Below are 27319 nucleotides of genomic sequence, written 5' to 3' on the forward strand. Positions count from 1 at the left end.
AGCCAATAGTAAAAATGTCCTTTTTAAAATAAATATAAAGATCTTGTGAAGGGCACATACTGACTGAAGCACTACCTTAAAAGAGGGAGAGGGGGGCGGGGAGAATCTCGAATCAGGTAGGCCCCTAAAAGTGTTTTAAGTTTCTTTAGAATTCTTATTACTTAAAATCACTTAAGGTCAGTATGAAAGTGATTGAATATTTTCATTTTACCAATTCTGTATGTCAGGTTAAATAGTAGACCAATGTAATTTCATTCCTGATGTTATATTTATGAATAGTTGTAAATTGCAATTGTACTTAATCATGACTTTATGATTCAGTTGTTTTCAGTTAGTATTCCAAGTTGGGGTCAGTTCACGCATTCAATATCACTTGTCTGCTTTGATCCGTGACATAACTGTGTGGTGTTGTTTGACATAGTGGTGGTGTGGCTTATTTAATTTTGTATTGTTTGCAGAGGATGTGCTGGAGTATGAAATGGTACATTTTAGTGTGGTTTGTTTGTGTTTCTAAATTGTTTGTATCTTGTTAGTGATATTAGACTCTTGATTACAGTTGTGGTGAAAATGATGTAGGGAGAGTTTGTGGCAAATTGTTACAGGGTGGTTATAATTTAACCTGAGTGCAGCACCCCCTCCCCCCCTTAAAAAAACACAAACATTAAAAGAAAACAAAACAATAAAACCCATCTGTTAATTAAATAACATACAGAATGTTACATAGTTAGCCTTACACAAAAAGAGCCATCTTATTAAACTAATGCAGCTATTTACTATTACACTAATTTATTTTTTGATACTAGAAAAGCAGTTATATAACATTTACACAGCGAGAAAACAAACTTATGTAAAATTGTAATATCTGTAAAGTACAATATAGTTTAAATACAGAAATTTGTAGGTAGCTACTAATTCTTGGATCTTTTCCTTTTTTAATTATTTCTTAGTTTTGACCAAACAAGCCTGTAGGTGAAGGAGGTTCACTCAGTGGATGCTTCGCTGGCAGGGCAAGAAATGAGGCACTAATGAAATAGTTGTATAAACGGGTTTGTATTGTATAAATTAATCATAGGAATTTAAATTGAACTTCTTAATTGTTAATAAAGAAAAAAGGCAATAAAAAGGAACTTTTTTACTGGGTTTTTCTCAATCCTGGTTTATTAGTGGGTTATTTTAATGTTGGAAAGCCTGTGCAATAGATTAGTTTTTTGGGTTTTGAATTGTTAGTTCAGTCTGTTGTTTATGGTTGGAGATTTTATGTTTTGTTTTATGTTAGTTACAGATGTAGCATTAGAGTTCATAAGTAGATCCCTGCATTTCACAATGGTGGATGATGTGTTGAGCATAACTGATTTCCTGTAGGTATTCAGTTTAATTGGCAACTAGGTTAGGTGTTAAGTTTGTGAAGAAGGTATGAGACCAACCAAAGTCGCTGCATCTCTGACTGGGGAGTAGTATATGTGGCTAGTTGACAGGACAACATATGACATTCTATCTAGAGGGATTCCTGGTTTGAGAAGCCTAGGCTTGCTATTTGAGAGGTTGTATTGATGTTGCCCTTACAGAAGCATCTGATTCCATCTGTCTACTTTGACCCATGATATCACTATTTACACACGCCGACAAACCCAAAAGAAATAAAAATGACACACTAACTTATCACATCCAAAAATAAAACGACCAACCACAGAAAATTGGGTTTTAGGGCAGGGACAAGCTAACTATAGAACAATATATAAAATAAAAAAAACACTGCACAATCCCAAAACAAATAATATTAAAAAAATTAAATTACAACCTGCGGCAAAACCAACAAAACTGCAGGAATTGGACATTTCCCTTTACTTAGGTAGCTCAACTGCAGCTGTCGATACCAAAAAAAACAACACAGACAACTCCAAAAAGTGAAACCAAAATACTCAAACACTCTAATACCCCATATTCACTTATAAATGAATAACACACAAAACATCACTGTTACTATATAAATAAAAAACAAAAATTATTTACCAACAAAAGCCCCCAGTCTCTCTCTCTCTCTCTCTCTGTCTCTCTCTCTCTCTCTCTCTCTCTCTCTCACACACACACACACACACACACACACACACACACACACACACACACACAAACCCTCAGCTGACCACCCTCCCTGTGCATCCTACCCACAGCCCTCAAAAAATACAAAAATGGTCTGGGATGCTCTTCTGTTGGCAATTCTCATGTAAATGAGAGTGCAGGTTGGAAGAGCACCTCTTCCCCTTCTCTATAACTGATTTAATTGCCTCCCAAAATCACTTCACAGTGTTAGTAAAAGTCCTAGTTTCATAATCATTAAACTCAGTACTGTGAATAACTGCTAAATTATTATAATCCCTCTTCATACAAGACAAAAATGCATCAGAAATTCTAGTACTACCCTCCTCACTATGTTCCTCAATCAGACCTGCTAGTTCCCTCTTACTATGACTCTGCAAAACCCTAAAAATGCAATCAGCACCCCCCCCCCCCCCCCCCCCTCTGAAATAACAACCCCACAAACTAATCCGAGAACTGCCCCTCCTGTACTTCCTCTTACCAAACTGTGTTTCATCAATTTCAACAGTCACCCCTGGCCCACCCGACTTCCCCATGTACTTCACATACTCAAACAACCCTCTTGATAAAAGGGACCAATAACAAAAGTAAGTGATCAAGGCAGTCTCCCTCATGGCCAACCCACATTTCTCAAACCGGGTACCACATCTTGTTGCCAGACATTATCGTGCCAACTAAACCACATATACATGTCCCTGGACTGAGCTGCCATAACTCTCGTCAACCTCATGTTTGTTGCCACAAATGTGACACCCAGCATATTCAGCAGTAAGACCAAACTTCTCCAAGAACTGTTTGACAGACATCATAACATCACCCATCTCAGAACACCCACAATGATATACTCGTGAACTTCACTGTCATACCCATACCTAACAAAAATGCAATTGAAAAACACCATACTAATCAAGCTAAAGCAAAAATGCCAAACACAAAAAAACCTTAATAACTCGGTGAAAACACTTCCACAATCTACGTTACCACACTTAACTACTTAACTCAAAACCACATTAGCATGATGACAACCAAAATTCAAATGAACCGTATATCACACATTTTAACCCCCTGTGCCCCCCGAACCATCAGGGATATCAGTCCCCACCTCTGCCCGCCCGGAGCAGTTTAAGTTTTTATCGGCTCCTCTTGCCAGGAAGGGGTCCCTTGGATCACTCCCTTCCTAGGTTTCTGCTAATGGGAAAGATGACACCCGCCAGTGGCTGAAGAACCCAGAAGCAGCTAGTCGTAGGGCTTCACGCTCGTCCTCAGTCTCGGAGACTGAATGAGTGAAGTCCTCCCAGCCACGGAAACCCAAGGAGCAGTGAGAGAAATCCAAAAAGAAGATCCTCAAGACCAAGGGAATTGCAGTGGCACCCACACCACCGCCACATACAAGCTCTGTGTCTGCAGATGAGGTGGAGATTCTGGCATCCGCTGAGGACCGAGATATCGCCAGACCCTCGGACACAATGGATATAGACTGCTCAGGCAATAAGTCTGTGGCAGCAGGTTATCCTGAGGCGTAAACTGCCTCATTGAATGTTCCATGTCCTTCCAGTCTCACGATGACGTCATCCTCCAATGGGATTGAGGCGGTTTTTTCCACCACCTTGCTGAGCTACGGCAATTGTTAAGCTTTACACCTGTTATCTGCATTGCTCTCCAGGAAACCTGATTCCTGGCAATGTGGACCACTGCCCTTTGCGGCTGTAAGTGATATTACAGGAACTGTAGCGACTATAATTGAGTGTCAGGTGGAGGTTGCGTTTATGTCCTAAGCTCAGTCTGTAGTGAAACTGTGCCCCTTCAAACCCCTCGGAAGCTGTGGCTGTCAGAATAAGGACAATGCAGGAAAAAAACAGTCTGCAATGTATATCTTCCTCCAGATGGTGCAGTACCCCTGAATGTATTAGCTGCACTGATTGATCAACTCCCTAAATGTTTCCTACTTTTAGGAGCTTTTAAAGCCCATAATTTGTTGTGGGGTGGCAATGTGCTTACTGGTCGAGGCAGAGATGTCGAAACTTTACTGTGTCAGTTCATCCTCTGCCTGTTAAAGACTGGGGCCGCCACACATTTCAATGTGGCTCATGGTAGTTACTCGGCCATTGATTTGCAGTCCAGGACTTCCCCCATCATCCACTGGATAGCACAAGACGACCTGTGTAGTAGTGGTCACTTCCCCTTCTTCCTGTCAGGCCCACGGACACCTGCCCTGATGAGCTTTAAACAAGGCGGACTGGGAAACTTCCACCTTTGATGTCACCATTGAATCTCCCCCACAAGGGAACATTGATGTGATGGTTGAGTAGGTGTCGACAACAATCCTTTCTGTGGCAGAAAACCTGATCTCTCGCTCTTTAGGGTGCCCCCAGCGAAAGGTAGTCCCTTGGTGGTCGCTGAATGTCGCTGAAGCAATTAAGGAGCGTCGATGAGCTGTACAGCACCACAAGCAGCACCCTGCCCTGGAGCACCTCATAGCCTTTAAAAAGCTCTGTGTCTGCATTCGCCTACATTTCATACGATGCAAGCGGGAGATTTGGGAGAGATACATGTTTACCATTGGGTGCCACATGTCACCTTCCCAAGTCTGGGCAAGGACCAAACATGTTTTTGGGCACCAGACCCCAACAGATGTTCCCAGTGTTAACATAAATGGCATGTTATCTACCAATGCTATCAGGATCGCTGAGGTCTCTGCATCAGAGAATTACCCCATATCCTTTCACACTCACAAACAGTGGCTGGAAGGGAAAGTCCTCTCATTCACTACATGCCACAGTAAATCCTATAACGCCCCATTTACAGAGTGGGAGCTCTTCAGTGCCCTTGCACATTGCCCCGACACTGCTTCTGGGAAAGATTCGGTCCACAGTCAGATGATTAAACATTTCCTCGCCATCTTCAACCAGATCTGGTGCGATGGTGTCTTTCCATCGCAATGGCAGGAGAGCACCATCATTCTGGCACTCAAACCCGGTAAAAACCTGCTTGATGTGGATAGCTATCGTTCCATCAGCCTCACCAATGTTCTTTGTAAGCTGCTGGAACGTATGGTGTTGGGTTGGGTCCTGGAGTCACATTGCCTACTGGCTCCATGCCAGGGCAGCTTCCACCAGGGTCGCTCTACCACTGATAATCTTGTGTCCCCCAAGTCTGCCAAACGAACAACCTTTTCCAGACATCAACACCTGGTTGCCATTTTTTTTTTGATTTACAAAGAGTGTATGACACATCATATCCTTGCCACATTATACGAGTGGGGTTTCCGAGGCCCACACTCTATTTTCTCCGCTGCCTGAGCAACACCAACTGGGCTGCAGATCACTCAACGTTGCTGCAGCTCTATAGAACCCATGCTCAATTCCACCTTGACTATGGGAGTCTGGTTTATGGTTCATTGGCACCCTCTGCATTGTGTTTAGTCAACCCAGTGCACCATTGTGGTGTTCCCCTAGCGACAGGACCTTTTAAGACGAGTCCGGTAACCAGCGTCCTGGTGGGGGTCAGAGTCCCTCTATTGCAGGTTAGGCATGCACAACTACTGGCCAGTTACATTGCACATGTTCGTAGTTCTCCTGCACATCCGAATTTCCATCTCCTTTTTCCACCCAAGGCATTTTATCTCCCGCATCAGCAGCCCAGTTCAGGGCTTCCAACTGCAGTTTGTGTCTGATCCCTTCTTTCCGAACTGGAGTCGTTGCCTTTGCCACCTATAGTTGAAGTTCTTTCACGTACACCTCCACTGTGTACATCTAGATCGAGGCTTTGCCTGGACCTTTCACATGGCCCTAAGGACCCAGTTAACGCCGCAGCTCTCCATTACCAATTCCTTTTCATTCTTGACATGCACCAAGAGCTGGAAGTAGTTTACATCGACAGCTTGATGGCTGATTATCATGTCGGCTTCGCATATGTCCATGGAGGACATATTGAGCAGCAGTCCTTGCCTGATGGCTGCAGTGTTTTCACTGCCGAGCTGGCGGCTATATCTCGTGCTGTTGAGCACATCCGTTCATGCCCTGGGGAGTCGTTTCTCCTGTATACTGACTCCTTGAGCAGCCTACAAGCTATTGACCAGTGCTACCCTCGTCATCCTTTGGTAGTGACCATCCAGGAGTCCATCTATGCCCTGAAACGGTCCACTCATTCAATGTTATTTGTCTGGACCCCAGGTCATGTCGGAATCCCAGGCAGCGAACTTGCAGACAGGTTGGCCAAACAGGATAAATGGAAACCGCTTATGGAGATCTCTGCAGCTGACCTGCGTTCAATACTACGGCACAAGGTTTCGCGGCTTTGGTACACAGAATAGAATAACCACAATATGCACAACAAACTGTGTGCCATTAAGGAGACTATGACCTCCACGCAGGCCTCTCGCAGGGACTCTGTGGTTCTCTGTCAGCTCTGCATTGGCCACGCTTGGGTGACTCACAGCTACCTGCTGTGCCGTGATGACCCACATCAGTGTCAGTGCGGCATCATGCTGACAGTGGCCCATATCTTGGTGAGCTGTCCTTTGGCTGCCCTGCGATGGACTCTTCAGTTACCGGACTCATTGCCATTAATTTTAGCTGACAACGCCTCATCAGGTAATGTAGTTTTACATTTTATATATGATGGTGGGTTTTATCGTTCTATATAAGTTTTTGCACATGTACTTTGTCCATTTGTGTTCTCCACTCTAATGATTTTAGGCGGTATGTTTTGATGTGCCGCAGAGTGGCTGGCTTTTCCTTTTTATTCCCGTGGTCGACCAGCCACGCTCATCTGCTCTCCGAAACGAGAGACCAATGACCTTGTAGTTTGGTCCCTTTTCCCCCTCCATTAAACCAATCACACATTAAAGTCAGCACACCCACATCAACCTCCAGAGGGCACCACAAATACAGCAATATGACATCTACAACCACAATCAATTCAAACTCCATGCCATAGTGATATCACACACCAAACCACCATTACATCACAGGGTCATAACAGATGGCTGGAATTGGACACTTACGTTGACCTGTTGATATGGCATTGCTTTTGCACTCACAAAATTGATAGATTTATAATTATGTCGGCCGACTGTTGGTACATATGTACTTATTGTTTTATTTTTTTTTTTTTATTATTCAAGTAAGTGTGGTATGCGTGTTTATGTGCATAATTGTGTGTGTCTCATGTATCGAAATCAAAATTGGGGTTAGTACAGTTGTGTGTGTGTGTGTGTGTGTGTGTGAGAGAGAGAGAGAGAGAGAGAGAGAGAGAGAGAGAGAGAGAGAGAGAGAGAGAGAATGTTGTTAGAAATTATCTTGGATTATAAGTGATAGGTATCGTGAAGTTTGTTCTGCCTACATTGGTGAGGTTAGGTTTTTGATGGTAGTTATATGAGCAAGTTTTGGGTTTTGTGGCACTGTGGAGAGGTTGACTGATGTCGATACTGCGTTTTGTTAATGTTCATGATTTTTTGCTTTCTGTCACATGTCTATTGGCCATTTTATTGCAATTTGTTTTAGGATTTTTTTTATTGGGATTGGTCTTCTGAGTTGATGTGTAGGTCAGTAACTATTGTCAAAACCACTTTTCTTTAGTTTTGTGTTTTTGCTTTGTTCAATACTCCATGTTTTAGTGTTTTTGTAGTGCTGTTGGTGTTTCATGTTGAGCTCAAATGATCTTTTCAATACCAGTTTCAATTTGCTTCCCTTTATTGTAATTCTTTTTACTTTTTTGAAACTGTTGTTTTGTCTTATTCTCTATTGCGTTTTATATGTTTTAATATTAATGTGATTTGCCATTATGTTGGATTTTATCTTGATCTTGCTTAAAGCGCCACTTTCCTGTGGTAGTCTGTTAGCTTCAATATTTATTAGTAAGAACTTGTAATACCCTGTACCTGATGTGCATATTTTCACACTACAGAAATGCTTAATGTTGTTGGTCATCATCTTGAGGTCATGTTTGTGTTGCATCTAGGGACTTGGTATGACATCATTGATCAAATAAAGCTGGTGATACTGGCACCATGGTTTACTTACAAGTTGCTTTAGCAGGTTTCTGTACAGGACACTTAAAAAATGTATGTAACTGTTTGTTTTTGTACCAGACATCATTGTAGAATTTATGCAAAATATTTTTCCGCATGGCATAGACAAGAGACTGTAACCTATACAAATTAAACTAATTTCTTTACATTTGCATCACCAAAATCACAACAACTCACCCCAAATATTGTTAAATTCAAGTGTGCAACAAGATTTAGAATGAGCAGTGAACTACTAACAGTTGAAGCACTAGACCTTTTGTGCTTGCACTGTTCAGTCAATTTGAAAGTTTTTGGATTTTCATGTTGCAGGAGTGATAAAAAAGGTGATCAATGATAAAGACAGTTAGGTTTGTGGAGTATAAAGCAGTTCAAACTGAATCAGAGAATGAAGTTCGATTTATACTGGAGAGGATCATAGAAGTGGGAAAATAGTATGAAATGAGAAAGAATGTAGACCAGATAGATGTGATCAGAATCAGCAAATGTGAAGATTTCGTCAAAGTATCATTGGAAGGAAAGACATCAGATAAAATTTTGTAGGCACTTATGAATTTTGGTGATAAAAAATTGAATACGTGTGGGGCAAATGAGGAGAATATCTAAGGGCGAAATGATTCCAAAAGGTGGAAAAAGAAAGTTTTTTGATGGTTTTGAAAAGTGATTTTGGAAGAGTGCTTGAAGTGAAATGGACTGACAGAATGACAAACGAAGAAGTACCTATGAAGAGTAGGAGAAGAAAGAAAATTGGTTAACCTTACCTTTTATCTCCCCGCCTTGAACAATGGACCATCCTGTCAGTGGGGTTGCTTGTGTGCCTCAGCGATACAAATAGCTGTATCATAGGTGCCACCACAATGGAGGGTCATATGTTGAGAGGCCGGATAAATGTGTGGTTCCTGAAAAGGGGCAGCAGCCCTTTCAGAAGTTGCAGGGGCAACGGTCTGGATGATTGACTGATCTGGCCTTGTAACAGCAACCAAAACGACCTTGCTGGGCTTCTAACTGTGAATGGCTGAAAGCAAGGGGGGGATACAGCTTTAATTTTTCCTAATGGCATGCAACTGTACTCTCATGTTAGCATGGAGAGCTGCATCAGACCAGTCTTCAGACTGAAGCCCACGGCAATGTCATCTTTTTTGTGAGTATTATAGAACACATTACTGTTTATTGTTTGAGTGTAATTACAGAAGCTGTGTGCTGGATATTAACATCAATACTGCCCACACTGCCACAGTAAATACAGAAATTTATTTTCCATCACAGCTTCTAGTAAAACTTTATATGAGGGTCATCCACACTCTAACGTTGAACTGTGTGTTGGTAATGCCCTGATGCCCTGCATAAACGGTCAAGGGATGTTACGGAAGCAGAAAGGCTGACTGTATTGCCAGTCAGATAACAATGTTTTTGTTGTGATTTGCAGGAAAATATTATGTATTTAATATAACAACTGCTTTAATGTATTAGATGCCAGTGTGCGAACAACCTGTAATTTCAGGGAACAACACTTAGTTTTCATAGGAAAATACAAACATGTTATAAGCAACTTAACAAAGAGTGTTCATTATCTGCTTTTGCCACACCATGGTGCTGCAGTTATATTGCCGCAGGCTGTGGAATGTGCATGTAATGTTTATGATTTCTGCAAGTTTCTTAAAATATCTTATATCTATATATTCTGGAATATTCTATGTTTTTGTAAATACCAGCGTCTGGAATATTTGATGTTTGTATAAATAGCTTCACTCTCCATCCATTCAGGTAGATGCAGTATTTCGTGATTTCCGAAAAGCATTTGACTCAGTACCACACCTGTGCATATGTTCAAAAGTTCGATCATATGGAGTATCAAATAAAACTCGTGACTGGATTGAAGACTTGCTGGTAGAGAGGACACATCATGTTATCTTGGATGGAAGTCATCAGCAGATATAGAAGTAACTTGGGGTGTGCCCCAGGGAAGTGTGTCAGGACCCTTGATGTTCATATTGTTTATTAATGACATTGCAGTCAATATTAATAGTAAGATCAGGCTTTTTGCAGATGATGCAGTTATTTATAATGAAGTGCTATCTGAAACAAGGCTGCATAAGTATTCAGTCAGATCTTGAAATATTTCAAAGTGGTACACAGATTGGCGACTTGCTTTAAATGTTCAGAAATGTAAAACTGTGCATTTCAAAATATGAAAAAATGTAATATCCTATGACTGTAATATGAATAAGTCACTGTTGGAATCGGCCAACTCGTACAAATACCTACCTGTAGCACTTGGTAAAGACTTGAAATGAAATAGAATGATCACATAGGCTCAGTTGTGGGTAAAGGAGGTAGTAGGCTTTGGTTTATTGAGAGAATATTGGGAAAATGCAATCAATTTACAAAGAAGATTGCTGACAGATCACTCGGGTGATTGATTCTCAAATATTGGTCAAGCGCATGGGGCCCATACTGAGTAGGACTAATAGTGATTATCGAACACATACAGGGAAGTGTGTCAGGACCCTTGATGTTCATATTGTTTATTAATGACATTGCAGTCAATATTAATAGTAAGATCAGGCTTTTTGCAGATGATGCAGTTATTTATAATGAAGTGCTATCTGAAACAAGGCTGCATAAGTATTCAGTCAGATCTTGAAATATTTCAAAGTGGTACACAGATTGGCGACTTGCTTTAAATGTTCAGAAATGTAAAACTGTGCATTTCAAAATATGAAAAAATGTAATATCCTATGACTGTAATATGAATAAGTCACTGTTGGAATCGGCCAACTCGTACAAATACCTACCTGTAGCACTTGGTAAAGACTTGAAATGAAATAGAATGATCACATAGGCTCAGTTGTGGGTAAAGGAGGTAGTAGGCTTTGGTTTATTGAGAGAATATTGGGAAAATGCAATCAATTTACAAAGAAGATTGCTGACAGATCACTCGGGTGATTGGTCAATGAATAGTCACAGGTTTGTTTGACCCATGGGAAAGTGTTACAGTGATGCTGAAGGAACTGATCTGGCAGACTCTTGAAGATAGACATAAACTGTATTGAGGAAATCTACTAACAAAGTTTCAAGAACCAGCTTTAAATGATGATTTTGCAAACATACTACAACCCTCTATGTATCACTTACATTTGGATTGCGAGGAAAAGATTAGAATAACTCCAACAAGCTCAGAGGCATTCATACTATCATTGTTCCTATGCTTCATACATGAACGGGAAGAAAGCGTAATAACTGATACAGTAGGATGCACACTGTGCCATGCACTTCACTGTAGATTGCAGAGTATGGATGTAGATGAAGAGATGAAGAACTGGAGTACAAGTAATCAATCATTCCTGAGATCTGTATATTCAGTGTTGTGGTTGGCAGGAGAGCCAACCGTATGGTTAAAGGAGGCCGCAATGCACGCGTCTCAGCTCATGCAGGCTGGCGTGAGGTCTGGAACATGACAAGGGAATTAGAATTGAGAAAAACGGACGTAGCTGGTGGAATACTTAACTTTAATCCATTAATGGAGAACGTCGCTCTTTATGGTACATGATTCATAATATCAATAGTACGGATACTGGCGCCTTGCTAGGTCGTAGTAAATAACGTAGCTGAAGGTTAGGCTAACTATCGTCTCGGCAAATGAGAGCGTAGAAGTCAGTGAACCATCGCTAGCAAAGCCGGCTGTACAACTGGGGCGAGTGCTAGGAAGACCTGCCGTGTGGCGGCGCTCGGTCTGCAGTCACTGATAGTGTCGACAAGCGGGTCCGATGTATACTAACGGACCGCGGCCGATTTAAAGGCTACCACCTAGCAAGTGTGGTGTCTGGCGGTGACACCACATTCCTCCCCCGCAAATCGGCATACGGTTGTGGCATAAGGCTTCCGCCTGCCGTGGGGAGGACCGCATGTTGATGTATGCGACGAGGTGGGGAGCCTAACAACAGGCGAGACTGTGCCACCTGCACCCTGCCATTCGGATCGCGGGGAACTAGGAAACACCTGAAAGCCTGTTCCAGGGTGCACGCCAACATGCAGTGTATGTGCCCGTAGAGAGACAGGAGGGGCCGAAGGGTCGACCTCCCATGGGGCCGGGGCACCCGACGGACGAAGACGACATATGGTCCGGAGCGGGCAAGAGTTCCATGTCGGAGGACAACTGGTCACGGGAAGCGATCGGCAGCGCGTGACCCAAGGAGGCGCCCGGCAGTTGCAGCGATGCGTCCACTGCGGGCGTCGCCGGCGGGAGAACAGGCTGCAGCTGCGGCGCGTCGTCATGTGGCAAAATGGAAGGCAGCGTCGGTAACACCTGGGGCTGAGGTGAGCCAGTAGGTGGGTCCCCGGGGCACTGACCGGACGGCACCATCGCTGAAAGCAGACGGCGAGTGGCAGATACCGTGCGACGACAGAGGCGCAGCTGATTGAGATGCCGACGCACCTGACCAGAGTCCCCCAAAACCAGATACATAGCATGTCCGAGGCAGCGAAGAATGTGCCCTTCGAGCCAACGCCATGAACCTCAATATTGGCGATAGTAGACAACATCGCCGGTAGCAAAAGCAGGTGTCTGCTGCTGCACAGGAACCTGATGCGGCGGATGTAGCAAAGACATCAAGGTTCGATGACGATGACCGTGGAGCAACTCAGCCGGCGAGTGACCATCTCGGTGCTGAGAGCGATACGAGGACAAAAAGAGCAATGATGCGTCCTCCCGAGAATGCGACTCTTTCAACTTCAACATCTGTGACTTGAAAGTCCTGACCAATCGTTCAGCGGCACCGTTTGACTGTAGCGAAAATGGCACGGATGTCAGATGTTGAATACCATTGGCCCTGCCCGAATGACTGAAATTCTGCTGACATAAATTGTGGGCCATTGTCGGAAACAATAGTCTGTCAAAGACCTTCAATGCAAAAGGTAGCGGATAACGTTTGGATGGTGGCAGATGACGTTGTGGAAGACAGCCGGACAACAAAAGGAAAATCACTTAATGAATCTACCACAACCAACCATCGAGCATTCCAGAGTGGACCAGCAAAATCGATGTGTAAGCGTTGCCAAGGGGAAGCGGCTTTTGGCCATTCAAAGAATTTCCGCGGTGGTACTGATTGTTGTTTGGCACACACCATGCAAGAAGAGCACATATTCGGAATCGCGGCATCGATTCCGAACCAAGTACAGTGCTGACGAGCAAGTTGTTTCGTTCTCACTATACCCCAATGTCCTTGGTGGAGAAGCTGTAAGACAGAGGACTGTAACGAACGTGGTACCACGACCCAGGACTGATCATTATCACATCGCAACAGCAAAACACCACATCGTTCAAAAAGTCTCTCCTTGTGAGCAAAAAATCGGCGAACCAGCGGGTCCCCGATCCATGACTTTGACAAGGGCCATTGCGTAGCAACAAAACGCAGAACGGTAGCAAGGACAGGGTCGGCAGCTGTGGCTGTAGCTACACGACGAAAATCAATCGGAAACGATTCGACCACGTCATCGGTTTCCGCATCAATGAACATGCAAGCAAGTTCGGAGGAATCGAATGCCCTATCCTCAGCAACAGGCAAGCGGGACAACGCATCAGCGTTTCCGTGCTTAGCATTGGACCGATACAAGATATCGTAGCGGTACTGCAAAAGGAAAATAGACCAGCGAATGAATTTCTGTGCTGTACGTGGAGGTACAGGCTTGGTCGGATGAAAAAGCGATGTCAAAGGTTTGTGGTCTGTGATTATGGTAAAGTGACGACCGTACAAGAAATCATGAAACTTTGTAACACCAAAGATGAGAGCCAATGCTTCTTTCTCGATCTGTGAATAATTCCTTTGCGCAGACGAGAGCAATTTGGACGCAAAGGCAATAGGGCGATCGTGCGATCCATCTTTGTGCGTAAGCGCAGCACCGATCCCGAAATCCGATGCATCCACCATCAACAAGAGGGTCTTCTGGGGATCGATTGATGTAAGGCAAGTATTGGAAAGCAACGCCGATTTCAACTGGCGAAAGGCGTGTTCGCATTCCGTCGTCCAGACGAACGGAACACCTTTACGGCGTAAACGATGAAGCGGAGCTGAAATGGAAGGGGCGTGTGGAACATATTTATGATAATAGTTGATTTTTCCCAGCACACTCTGTAGCTGCTTCAAATTCTGCCGTGACGGCAAGTTTTGTATGGCACGAAGTTGTGTGGGACTGGGATGTATGCCTTGGGCATTGATTACATGTCCCAAGTATGGCAAGTCCCGAGAAAAAAACACACATTTGTCCTTCCGCAAGCGAAGACCATTTTGTCGCAAGATCTGAAATAATGTTCTGAGATTGGCCAAATGTTCTTCTTCCGTCTTTCCAGAGATCACAATATTGTCCAGATAATTTGCTGCAGTAGGGACCGAAGGCACAAACAGTTTTTAGATATTGCTGAAACAATGCAGGGGCGGATGCACACCCGAATGGCAGTCGTTTGAATCGATACAAACCAAGATGCATGTTAACCACCAAAACGCGCTGGGATTCTTCGTCCACCGGTATTTGCAAGTACGCATCTGGTAGGTCCAACTTCGAAAAATGTTTATCCGGGCACAGTTTGTCAAAAAGATCTTGTTGTGGTTGGCAGGAGAGCCAACCGTATGGTTAAAGGAGGCCGAAATGCACGCATCTCAGCTCACGCAGGCTGGCGTGAGGTCTGGAACATGACAAGGGAATTAGAATTGAGAAAAACGGACGTAGCTGGTGGAATACTTAACTTTAATCCATTAATGGAGAACGTCGCTCTTTATGGTACATGATTCACAATATCAATAGTACGGATACTGGAGCCTTGCTAGGTCGTAGCAAATAACGTAGCTGAAGGCTAGGCTAACTATCGTCTCGGCAAATGAGGGCATAGAAGTCAGTGAACCATCGCTAGCAAAGTCAGTTGTACAACTGGGGAGAGTGCTAGGTAGTCTCTCTAGACCTGCCGTGTGGCGGCGCTCGGTCTGCAATCACTGGTAGTGGCGACAAGCGGGTCCGATGTATACTAACGGACCACGGCCGATTTAAATGCCACCACCTAGCAAGTGTGGTGTCTGGCAGTAACACCACATTCAGTAGGCATACAGATTCCAAAACAGCAGTAAATCAATGACACATCAGGCACTCGTCAGTGCTTGTGGGAGAAATTGTTCAAGCCCTCACAAAATGTCAAAAAGGATTCAACTGGGTCACCAGATACAAGAGAAGGGATGATACGATTTTTTTTTTTTGGCAAATCTGTGCTTTTACTAGGGCAGCCCACAGCAGCACATGATAACAACAGTGAGAAGCTCAGTAGCTGAGACATATTTAACGGCAAACTGAATGACAATTGGTGACAAACGACGGCAAGTCTGCTTAGCAAAAAGCAAGTGTAGAACAGGACCCAGCATCAAGAGAAAATGGCTGTCATACAGAAATTTTTGCCCTTTACAACATTGTGATTCTAGTACGACAGACATTGACAAAATCTCACATTTGATGAAAGGAGCTTTTATACCAAGCTCACCTGGTAAAAGGACAACAACTGAGGAATTCTTCAAGTTGTGCCAGGGCTTTGAGGAAGTGCAAGAGTTAAAGAATCTGACGAAAGAGCTGCGATCGACCCTGGAATGTAGACAAGCCGTTAGCACTAGGATTTCTCCTGGAACAAGTCCTGCCCTTTAACCTCCTCCTTGCATATCCATAGTTTAAGCCCCGCCCCAAGTAGCCAGCAATTCCACCCACTGGAAGTTACATCAGAATTCTTAGTGTCACAGATAAGTCAGTCAAAGACACTTCCATCAAAGGATTCTTTCTCTTCCTTCCACTTCACCCCACTCTTAAAAATTTTCACCAGAACTGCTCAATGAATAACATACAAAAACAGCTTGTATCAATCTAGCAAGACCAAAGTAATCTGGCTGCCTTTTCGAATTACAGTCAAAATTGGTTTGTTTCACACATACTGTCTGAATTCTTAAATTAACTTTCAACTATGCTGTGGTTCTACTTTCTCTAAGTTCAAATTAATGTTTGAGGGTATGTTTTTTGATTTTAGCATTGGATGACTTTTCTCGCACTGAAGTCTGTTTCTTCATATGATATTCACCTAAAAACTGAGTAAGGAATTCAGTGCTAAGCTGTCTTCACCTGCGTTTGCCATAGAAGTACCTGGCACAGCTGGACCATTTCAGCAGGTGCTTAGTGATTTAATAGCAAAATTTATCACCTAGTAAAATACTAATTTAACATTCACTCCCAAAAGTATTCAAATTTCACTGTACACTTGAATAACTTTGAAATATATTGTAATTTCAAAAGTATAGCTTAAAACCAATTTTTTATAAATTGAAAAAGTACTGAATTGTACGTGTATACTTCACTGCAGTGTAACTGAAGAAGCATTATCCTTATTTTATTGTTTGCTGTGATATCTTAGCCGCTGCCACTGTGTGCTCTGGCATTGGATATTCACAACTTAAGTATAAAATTAGTTTCACTGACCAAGTGCTGATGACAAGGTGTGAGGGCATTTAGGTGGTATAATTTAAAATTTCTACATCTATACACATTTCTACTCTTATGGACATAATATTTGTACAATTCAAGTTGAATTATTAACACGAAAATAAAATCTGAGATAGATAGATAGATAGATAGATAGATAGATAGAGCTTCATATGAACAACATACAATCAATATTTGATGATGCAGTCCATGTTCATTTTCTATTAAAGTAATTAAAAGTTAGTGTTAATATAAAATAGACATTTAACTCATACTGCTGGCTCTGCTGTGGCATCGTGGCAGTCAATGTGTTAAATGTTACAAATGTAAATTTTAATGTCACAGACATAACACTTCCACTATCTTACCGTGAGAGACTGTACTTAAAAATTTTAAAATAATTGTGCAGTGTCAAATTTATGAACGTACGAAGAGCATTAAGATAACAGTGTGAAACATTTAATTTCAGTACAGAAAAAATTAGGCTTTCGCAAGTTTCCGTGACGGGTTCTTGCCAACTTTACTTGTATCGTCCCTTTCTGGCCATACAGATTTATTGCCTTTGCTGTCAAGCAATGTAACTAAATTTTTCACATTGTTTCCGGGCAACTTACACAATAAATTAATTCAAATGTCCGCATTCAGAATCTACTCTAACAATAACACACTGCACATTAAACGATGAAAAGTTTTCACTACTGGAAAAGCCAATCAAAGACTCTGAGTATTTTTTCTTGAACACACTGGTTTGCATTAAGTATGAACTGGAATTGTGTGCCATTTCCAGACAACAATCTCGTTTAAACTGTATATCTCCTGATCGTGTGGGGATTGTGAACTTGAATGTTTGAGGAGATCTGATATTACTCCAGTGCATCTGTACCTGGCCAAACATGGCTTTGTCACTTCCTCCACTGAAACTTCTGTTACAATAACTTTCAGTTAGGGATTTTGTACATTGTAGAAAAGACGTGCCATCAGTAATCAGGGTTTGTGTAGCTTTCACGTACTGCCAGACATGATGCTTTCGTTTCATCAGATAATATTTCCACCACTTTGATTTTTTCTCGTGAAGTATTTTTTCTGATTAAAATCATGAACACCTAGTTCATCATGTTGCAGTTAATTAGATACTCTGGTACTGAAACTGGAGTGGTAACTGTGTAAACCACTGCTATGTAAATAGTGATTTGTTCTTACTCCTCGTCTCATTCTGTTGATCAATATAAATCTCAGTGAAATTAATCTGGAAAGGAAATATTACTTTCTTTCACAACAGATTCAATGAAGCGTAACTTTTTGGAGGACTCTAAATGATTTACTCAAACAATGAAATAGTGAGGTAACATTTCATACCAAATACAATGTACCAAAAGACATGATTTTTTTATCAACTTTTAGTACCTTTTCATCAGTTCACTTTCAGTAAAAATATAAATTATGTATCATTATGGAATGACATATTGTCCAGCTTCAGAAATTGTACATTATGACTTTCGAATTGATATACAGGAGACAAAATCTATTGCATTTCAAAATTCAGCATTCTGATTTGACTTTTCATGGAATTGCATGTGTAAATTAACATTGAAACCACACAAATCGGTAGCTATATCCATTATGTATTTAAGAAAATAAATTGATGAAAAGACAGTTACTTATTGTACTGATGAAAATGGAAGTGAATGATTTCATATACTCTTACGTGCTATACTTATTGTACTGGTGGAAATGGAAGTGAAAGATATCATATACTCCAACATGTTATTCTATTAAAGGAAACCAGGGAGAAAAAAAAACTGAAATTAACAGAGGTTCCACTGCATTCCTGACTATCTTGATTGTTGGCTGGTAATGGCGTGGGATTGGGAGGGAAAGAGTGAGAGTAAACTGGAGGATGTAATGCCATGTAAAAAAAACCTGCAAATTTATTTTTCTATAATAGAGTTCCATTGCTGTGCATGGATTTGAATAATAATAGTCATTTATCCTGAGATGTGTTAATTTGTTTCCAAACTTTGCAGACTTGTAACTTTCCACAAAGTTGTCATATACCTCTACAGACTTTCAGTTTTTCATCTCTAACTACGTCACTGAATGTAGCAAATGTGAAAGAAATCAAATGTGTCAATTGAAAATGTATACCTTCTTTGTTGTTTATACAGAATGAACCATTAATATGTGTGTTCATTACATTGGCCAAATACCCACACCCAACCCATCTGATCTAAAATAATCCTCTGGAAGTTAAATAAGTTGTATCAACATTTGCTCTTGTAGAAGCTACCACTTTTGGAACAGCTGCTGACTTTCAAGGTGTTAATGAATTATTGGAAGGTGCTCTATAGTAATATACATATACCAGTAAATGCACAAATTAATACATGCAATGGGAATATACTCCCCCTCTGACATGTACATTGCAACTGGGGCTTAACAATGTTCTCTACAGACCGATAACTTTGTAGGGTGGCTACCAATTTATGACATTAGGCCCGTTTTAAATGTATGTGGGTTCAAAATTCTAATATTTATGTGTACTGGAAGTTTATTTTGACACAATATAAACACCAGCCTGGAATTTGAATATGGTTGGGAAGTCTATGTGAATCACATGATTGCCAGGATTATATATTTCAAATTTATCTGAAATTTACTGTAACTAACAGACACAAACATCACAAATATTGCCATTTCCCTTCGGCTTTTTCATGATAAGATCTGTATATTGTAGTAGATTTAGTACATTTGCAGTTAGTAAAAGATTTAAAGAATATCTAAATCTTTAGTTATCCGGATTACATCAAGCAGCACGTAGATCATAAAAATGGGGTCTTGTGTAGCACCCCCATTTCTATGTAGCCAGTGAGACTACCATGTGGATAAGTATTTGGAAAGAAAATTTTTAATTCTTTATAGCAGTATACTTCTGATGAGCAGTATACTTCCGGTGCAAGAATACAAACATATCTCATAATTCATGAGTACATGAACAAAAGCTTTAACATCTGTTTATTATTATTTTACTGCACATTGTGTCATGCTAATCATATGACACTGACGGAAAGAAATGGTTATGAGATTTTGTTGTTGCCCAGAATGACAGTACTTACAAAAATAACAGTGTCTTTAGATAATACTGTCTTTTTATGCAGAACAAAATCACAAAGCTGTTACATTATTGCAGAAATAAATTATTGCATCCAAGAGATCTTTCTCACCTGGTATAATAAAGCATATCTGAATCTGTGTAATCTTATATGAGAATTCATAATATTACAGTTCAATATGAAAAGTTTACCAAGAGAATAATAAGCCAATAGTTAAGTAAAACAATAAACTTGTAACTAAGATTTGTTTTACAAGCATCTAGATCACTCCCACATTAGCACTATGTGCTTCCTACATAATAGTTAAGTGTTGACAGAGTCCCCTTGAAAAAGAAAAGATAGACTGCTTTTACTTTCTCAACACACAATTAAATTGAAATTTCGATAGCTCCACCTCAGATCTCCAGCACAGTGACTCATTTGCAAGTATGTGAAATGAGCAAGATAATAAATATAACAAATTCTATAATGACCTACTTTTATTGTCTCAGTAAAATTCTTTTAACTTCTTAACACACCAGAATGAAACAAATTTGGGAAAAAGTTGTAGGTGACATACAGGTGGATAGCTGATAGGTCAGATTGTCAGTTGGCTTTGGAAGTGTGATATGCTCAACGGTAATGATAAAGTTCAGTGGTTAGGGGTGATTTCATCCTGCTAATTGTATTATAAATGATTAAAAGACCTTCAGTGTTTACTATAGTGAAACAAACTCTATCTCAAGGAGACAAAAACGTGTGTCCCAGCATCATACAAAATTTAAATCTTCCTTGAATGTTTTGAAATAAGTTATAACCCCAATTTAATGAGTACTGTTGTTTCAGGGAGCCAACTATCATGATTGGTACACTTTCCAAAGATTCAGTGAGATTAGTGGGGTTTAAGCAATGAATGGAAAGTGTAGCACATTCCATTTCTCTTTCCAACCTAAAAATTCGTCTTCACTGGAGAATTCTAGGTCTGATTTCACACATAATTCATGTGGGAACTGGAAAGGATCCATCCAGCACATTTCATAATCAAGTTTCAAATGCACACAATATACATTTCAAGTTTTTCTGTTGCCTCTCCCTACAAATATTTTATAGCTGGTTTCATAAACTACCTTAAGTAAAATCCTTATCACATAAGTAGCACTAGTAAGGAGATGAACGTTCATTATCTGTGACAGGAGACATTATTTCACTCAGCTTTTATAGGTTCGCTGTGGAAATATCCCACTTCAGAGGTCTGTGGTAATTGTACTCGTTTCCTCAAGCTTCACATTTTAAAGCACATATTCCAAAACACTGTTCCAACGCAGAATGAGAAGCGATAAAACAGTATTACATAAAGCAGCAAACACTGTAAAAGTCACAAAGGAAACACAAATACTGCTACAATGCACAAGTAGAAGCAATAAAGCACTGCTAAATGTCCAATGAAATGTGTTGTAAATACAAATATTGCAAAGCAGTAAAACACTGATCGCTACTGTTATGTGCGAACAAATGCAGTAAACCACGCGGATCTACTGAAAACCTGTGATGAAGACCAAAGAATACGCGTTCTATGGGAAAATCCCAAAGAACATATTTAGGTGCACTTAATCGCTGTGGAGGGGGTGAAAGAGTGGGACTTGTTCCGGCACTTGTCCCTTTCTGTAGAGGAGTGCGAATGGGTGGCATCTGTTCTGGATGAAATCCTGGTGCTAATGATTCCTCGAATGTAGCCCATATTGCAATTGTGGAAGACCACAATGGCTACGCTTCTTTCATACGTCATGTTGTAAGGGAAGAGATACAACATTTTATGGCTATCATAACTGGTGGACTGAGTACACAAGAGATAGTGGCTGCTTTTTTTTAATCTGTACTGTTTTGAAATAAAAATAAAACAAGTAGACTTTTAATGACAGTTTTATTTTTTCATGAAAGCCTGTATTTTAATCTACTTTCCTACAAAATTCCCACCAATATTAAGGCACTTATTGTAACATACAGCCAGCTTGTGAATGCTACCGTTGTAAAAATCTGCTACCTGATTATGCAAGCATTGCAGCATGCTCGTTCTGACATAGCTTGGATGGGGACACTCCTCAACTCACCATAGGCGTTTGAGACCATACAGAGGCACCAGACACTTGCATAGCCACAGAATTCAGGAAGACTGAGTAAGATGACCATCTATGGAGGTGAAAATCCTCCACAGATAACAGTTACCAAGATGGCAGGAAATCTTAGTGACTTTGTTATCGATGTCTAACCAGTCCAGGTGCTAGTAAATGTGGGCATATTGTCACCCATTATAGAAGACTATGATCTGTGATGCAAAAGCGATTCTATTGCAAGTTGCTAATGGGAAATATGTCCAGCCAACTGTAACATGCGTTGCAAGAATAACTATCAGCAACAGAATACAGACTTTGAACTTGTCGCTTTAACAGAATGTAGTCATGATTTTATTCTCGGATGTGACTTTGTGCATGCATCACAAGCAATCACAGACAGTGGAAGATCTGAGCTGCAGATTAAAGATACTGTTCCAACTGTTGTTATTGTTGTGGTCTTCAGTCCTGAGACTGATTTGATGCAGCTCTCCATGCTAATCTATCCTGTGCAAGCCTCTTCATCTCCCAGTACCTACTGCAGCCTACATCCTTCTGAATCTGCTTAGTGTATTCATCTCTTGGTCTCCCTGTATGATTTTTACCCCCCATGCTGCCCTCCAGTACTAAATTGGTGATCCCTTGATGCCTCAGAACATGTCATACCAACCGATCCCTTCTTCTAGTCAAGTTGTGCCACAAACTCCTTTTCTCCACAATTCTATTCAAAACCTCCTCATTAGTTATGTGATCCACCCATCTAATCTTCAGCATTCTTCTGTAGCACCACATTTCTAAAGCTTCTATTCTCTTCTTGTCCAAACTATTTGTTGTCCATGTTTCACTTCCATACATGGCTACACTCCATACAAATACTTTCTGTAAAGACTTCCTGACACTTAAATCAATACTGGATGTTATCAAATTTCTCTTCTTCAGAAAGAAAATTGCCAGTCTACATTTTATATCCTCTCTACTTCGACCATCATCAGTTATTTTGCTCCCCAAATAGCAAAACTCCTTTACTACTTTAAGCGTCTCATTTCCTAATGTAATTGCTTCAGCATCACCAGACTTAATTCGCCTACATTCCTTTATCCTCGTTTTGCTTTTGTTCATGTTCGTCTTAGACCCTCCTTTCAAGACACTGTCCATTCCGTTCAACTGATCTTCCAAGTCCTTTGCTGTCTCTGACAGAATGACAATGTCATCGGCGAACCTCAAAGTTTTTATTTCTTCTCCATGGATTTTAATACCTAACCCGAATTTTTCTTTTGTTTCCTTCAATGCTTGCTCAATATACAGATTGAATGGCAAGGGGGAGAGGCTGCAACCCTGTCACACTCCCTTCCCAACCACTGCTTCCCTTTCATGTCCCTCGACTCTTATAACTGCCATCTGCTTTCTGTACAAATTATAAATAGCTTTTCGCTCCCTGTATTTTGCCCCTGCCACCTTTAGAATTTGAAAGAGAGTATTCCAGTCAACATTGTCAAAAGCTTTCTCTAAGTCTGTTCCAACTAGCGCACAACAAAGATTGCTCTGGGTGGCTGTTTGCTGTTGAAGGTGATGTTTTCCCAGCACCATCCATGAGACAAGTTCAAGTAATAAACCAAGATACACAGTTAAACTGTAAACCTTTTGTTGATTGCAAAAAGCTACTCAGGCTCACAAAAGGAATATGCATTTCATTGTTGATTGTAAGTATTGCAGGTGATAAAGGAGAATGTTGGATTGCTGATCGTCACGGGCAGCCCCAACTCATTCCTAAAGATGGACATAGGGATGTCTAAATGAGTCCTAGTAGGGCAGCTTAGTGTCATCAACAAAGATTTGTACTCCACTGTCACTACACAATGCAGGGGAGAAGCTATTATCGAACTGTCAGTAGGATTCAGCCTGGCCAAGGAACAATGTCGAAGAGTGTTAGCCGTTCTGCGCCAATTTTTTTTATTCTGTTATATCTGTAGTGGGGAAAGGAAAGACCAACTGATCCAGATAATACACTATTTCAGAACTGGGGAATGTCCACCAATTAGCCAGCAATCATATAGGGTGTCACTGCCTGAACGATGGGTAATCTGTGAGGAAGTGGAGAAGATGACATCATTGAACCATCAGAGATTGCTCGGTCTTCTCCGTGACCCTTTTGAAGAAGGATGGCACATTGGAGTTCTGTGTTGACTACCACCAACTGAACAAAATCATGAAGAAAGGTGTCTGTCCATTGCCACGCATTAACGACACTCTGGACTTGTTTAAAGAAGCAAAGTACTTCTCAATTATGGACATGCAGATAGGCTACTGGAAAATACATGGTTGACAATGTTACCTGGAAAGAGTCTGCCTTCATAATTCCTAATGGCATCTGTGAGCTCAAAGCTATGCCATTTGGATTATGTAACACTCTAGCCACTTTCAAACATATGATGGACAACCTGCTTCACACCAGATCTGGAAGTTTGTTGAGACTGCAGCTATCAGCCTGAGACTGAAAAAATGTTTCTTCATGGCCTAAGATGTAAAAATCTTGGACCCTCTATCTAGTGTATTATGATGGAGCTCTTCCCGATCCAGAGAAAATAAGAGCTTTCACAGATTTTCCAATCACTCAGCACATTCATGATGTGAAAAGATTTCCAGAAGGTGCTATACTACCAGTGTTTCATAAAGGACTTCTGTACCAAGCCACTGCAGAACTTATGCAGGCAGATGCTATATTTTCCTGGAACAAGGAGCAAGAAATATCTTTCCTTGTCCTTTAGGTGGCACTAATATCCATTCCAGTTCTAGTATTGTGAGACAAGAATGCCAAGATAGAATTTCATGCTGACATTAGCACTTTTGGGATAGGGACAATTATGGCACAATTTCGTCAGATACATGCTGAAAAGGTGATAAATTATGCTTCCAGAGTACTTCCCAAGTTCAAGAAGAATTGCTCTAGAATCAATAAGGAGTGCCTTGCATTTGTTAGGTCATCAGCAAGTTCTGAACGTATTTATTTGACAACATATTCACCATTGTTATGGATCACCATTGCCTATGCTGGCCAGCTAGCATGAAGGGTCTGTCTGGTCAGATGGCAAGATGGGCTCTGAGGTTTCAGGAGTCACAACAATATATAAAAATGGTGCAAACACAGCAATGTGAATGAAATCTCAGTCATTGGTGCATTAAATTATATTGCTGCTGTACAGAGTAAGGAGCCATTGTCGCTGAAAACCATAGAAGTCTTGAAAAATGAGAAGCCTGCCAAAGGAGGATTCCAGTTACGAGGAACCATGATCTGTGGGACAAAACTGGATCCTCGTCATCCCAGTTCATCAATGACCAACTATCCTGAAACGTTTCTACAATGCTCCATTATCTTATAACCAGGGATTCATGAAGACTAGACAGAATCAGATGTACGTATCACTGACTAGGTATCCACCAATCTGTTGGACACTATGTGAGCCACTGTAAGGAATGCCATGCCACAATTATGCCGACTGGCTGAAAGAGCCATAGAGTACTTTCCTTAGAAAATGGCCCATTTTAAATCAAAATCTGGGTGGTTATGATCTTAGCTGTTTTGCATTCAAAAAATTGCCAAGGTGGTATATATAACTGTTACACCCAATTCTGCTAGTTCATGACTGCCAATGGTTGATGGTTGGGACTCTGCCACTATGTTAATGCAGTTCCCACACTTTACTGTGGTTCATAAAGTTCTGTGAATAATATGTTTCCACGACCTCATTGAAAATGCTGTTGCACTAGGAAAAGACCTACACTGTGATCTCTCTCTCTCTCTCCCTCTCTCTCTCTCTCTGTACTACATAGTATGTTTACACTCGAGTGTTTTTGGCAGCATCTGCTCTTTTGGGCAGTAGTAGCAGCCTGGTATGATCCATGCACTCATCCTGTCTGTATAACATTGGATATAAGAATACAAATTAAGCTAATCTCTATATAAAATTTATAAAAGGCAGTGTCCCAACTGACTGACCCATCATTGTCTAGCCGAGACCACTAATGACAGAAACTTGAAATTTGAAGAGGGGATTGACCATACACTGTAGACATCATTTAACAAGGGATTGTTCATAATTTCTCTCCTAAGGTTAAATAGGGGCTGAAAGATTTTTGAAAATATGTTGCTGTTAAGAGAATTTTGAGGCTAGACCTATGAAAAGCGGTATTTACACTCCTGGAAATGGAAAAAAGAATACATTGACCCCGGTGTGTCAGACCCACCATACTTGCTCCGGACACTGCAAGAGGGCTGTACAAGCAATGATCACACGCACGGCACAGCGGACACACCAGGAACCGCGGTGTTGGCCGTCGAATGGCGCTAGCTGCGCAGCATTTGTGCACCGCCGCCGTCAGTGTCAGCCAGTTTGCTGTGGCATACGGAGCTCCATCGCAGTCTTTAACACTGGTAGCATGCCGCGACAGCGTGGACGTGAACCATATGTGCAGTTGACGGACTTTGAGCGAGGGCGTATAGTGGGCATGTGGGAGGCCGGGTGGACGTACCACCGAATTGCTCAACACGTGGGGCGTGAGATCTCCACAGTACATCGATGTTGTCGCCAGTGGTCGGGGGAAGGTGCACGTGCCCGTCGACCTGGGACCGGACCGCAGCGACGCACGGATGCACGCCAAGACCGTAGGATCCTATGCAGTGCCATAGGGGACCGCACCGCCACTTTCCAGCAAATTAGGGACACTGTTGCTCCTGGGGTATCGGCGAGGACCATTCGCAACCGTCTCCATGAAGCAGTTCTACGGTCCCGCACACCGTTAGGCCGTCTTCCGCTCACGCCCCAACATCGTGCAGACCGTCTCCAGCGGTGTCGCGACAGGCGTGAATGGAGGGACGAATGGAGACATGTCGTCTTCAGCGATGAGAGTCACTTCTGCCTTGGTGCCAATGATGGTCGTATGCGTGTTTGGCGCCGTGCAGGTAAGCGCCACAATCAGGACTGCGTACGACCGAGGCACATAGGGCCAACTCCCGGCATAATGGTGTGGGGAGTGATCTCCTACACTGGTCGTACACCTCTGGTGATCGTCGAGGGGACACTGAATAGTGCACGGTACATCCAAACCGTCATCGAACCCATCGTTCTACCATTCCTAGACCGGCAAGGGAACTTGCTGTTCCAACAGGACAATGCACGTCCGCATGTACCCCGTGCCACCCAACGTGCTCTAGAAGGTGTAAGTCAACTACCCTGGCCAGCAAGATCTCCGGATCTGTCCCCCATTGAGCATGTTTGGGACTGGATGAAGCGTCGTCTCACGCGGTCTGCACGTCCAGCACGAACGCTGGTCCAACTGAGGCGCCAGGTGGAAATGGCATGGCAAGCCGTTCCACAGGACTACATCCAGCATCTCTACGATCGTCTCCATGGGAGAATAGCAGCCTGCATTGCTGCGTAAGGTGGATATACACACTGTACTAGTGCCGACATTGTGCATGCTCTGTTGCCTGTGTCTATGTGCCT

At 41.8% G+C, this 27319-nt stretch overlaps 1 protein-coding gene across 1 annotated transcript in view; it reads left to right on the top strand.

Moving 5' to 3' along the window:
• LOC126284643 (nuclear speckle splicing regulatory protein 1) overlaps positions 1-27319 on the top strand; it is a 56463-nt gene that overhangs the window by 918 nt on the left and 28226 nt on the right. The gene's annotated exons all lie outside the window — the stretch shown is intronic.

This window comes from Schistocerca gregaria, chromosome 8 (assembly GCF_023897955.1).
Source record: "Schistocerca gregaria isolate iqSchGreg1 chromosome 8, iqSchGreg1.2, whole genome shotgun sequence".
Taxonomy (NCBI): domain Eukaryota; kingdom Metazoa; phylum Arthropoda; class Insecta; order Orthoptera; family Acrididae; genus Schistocerca; species Schistocerca gregaria.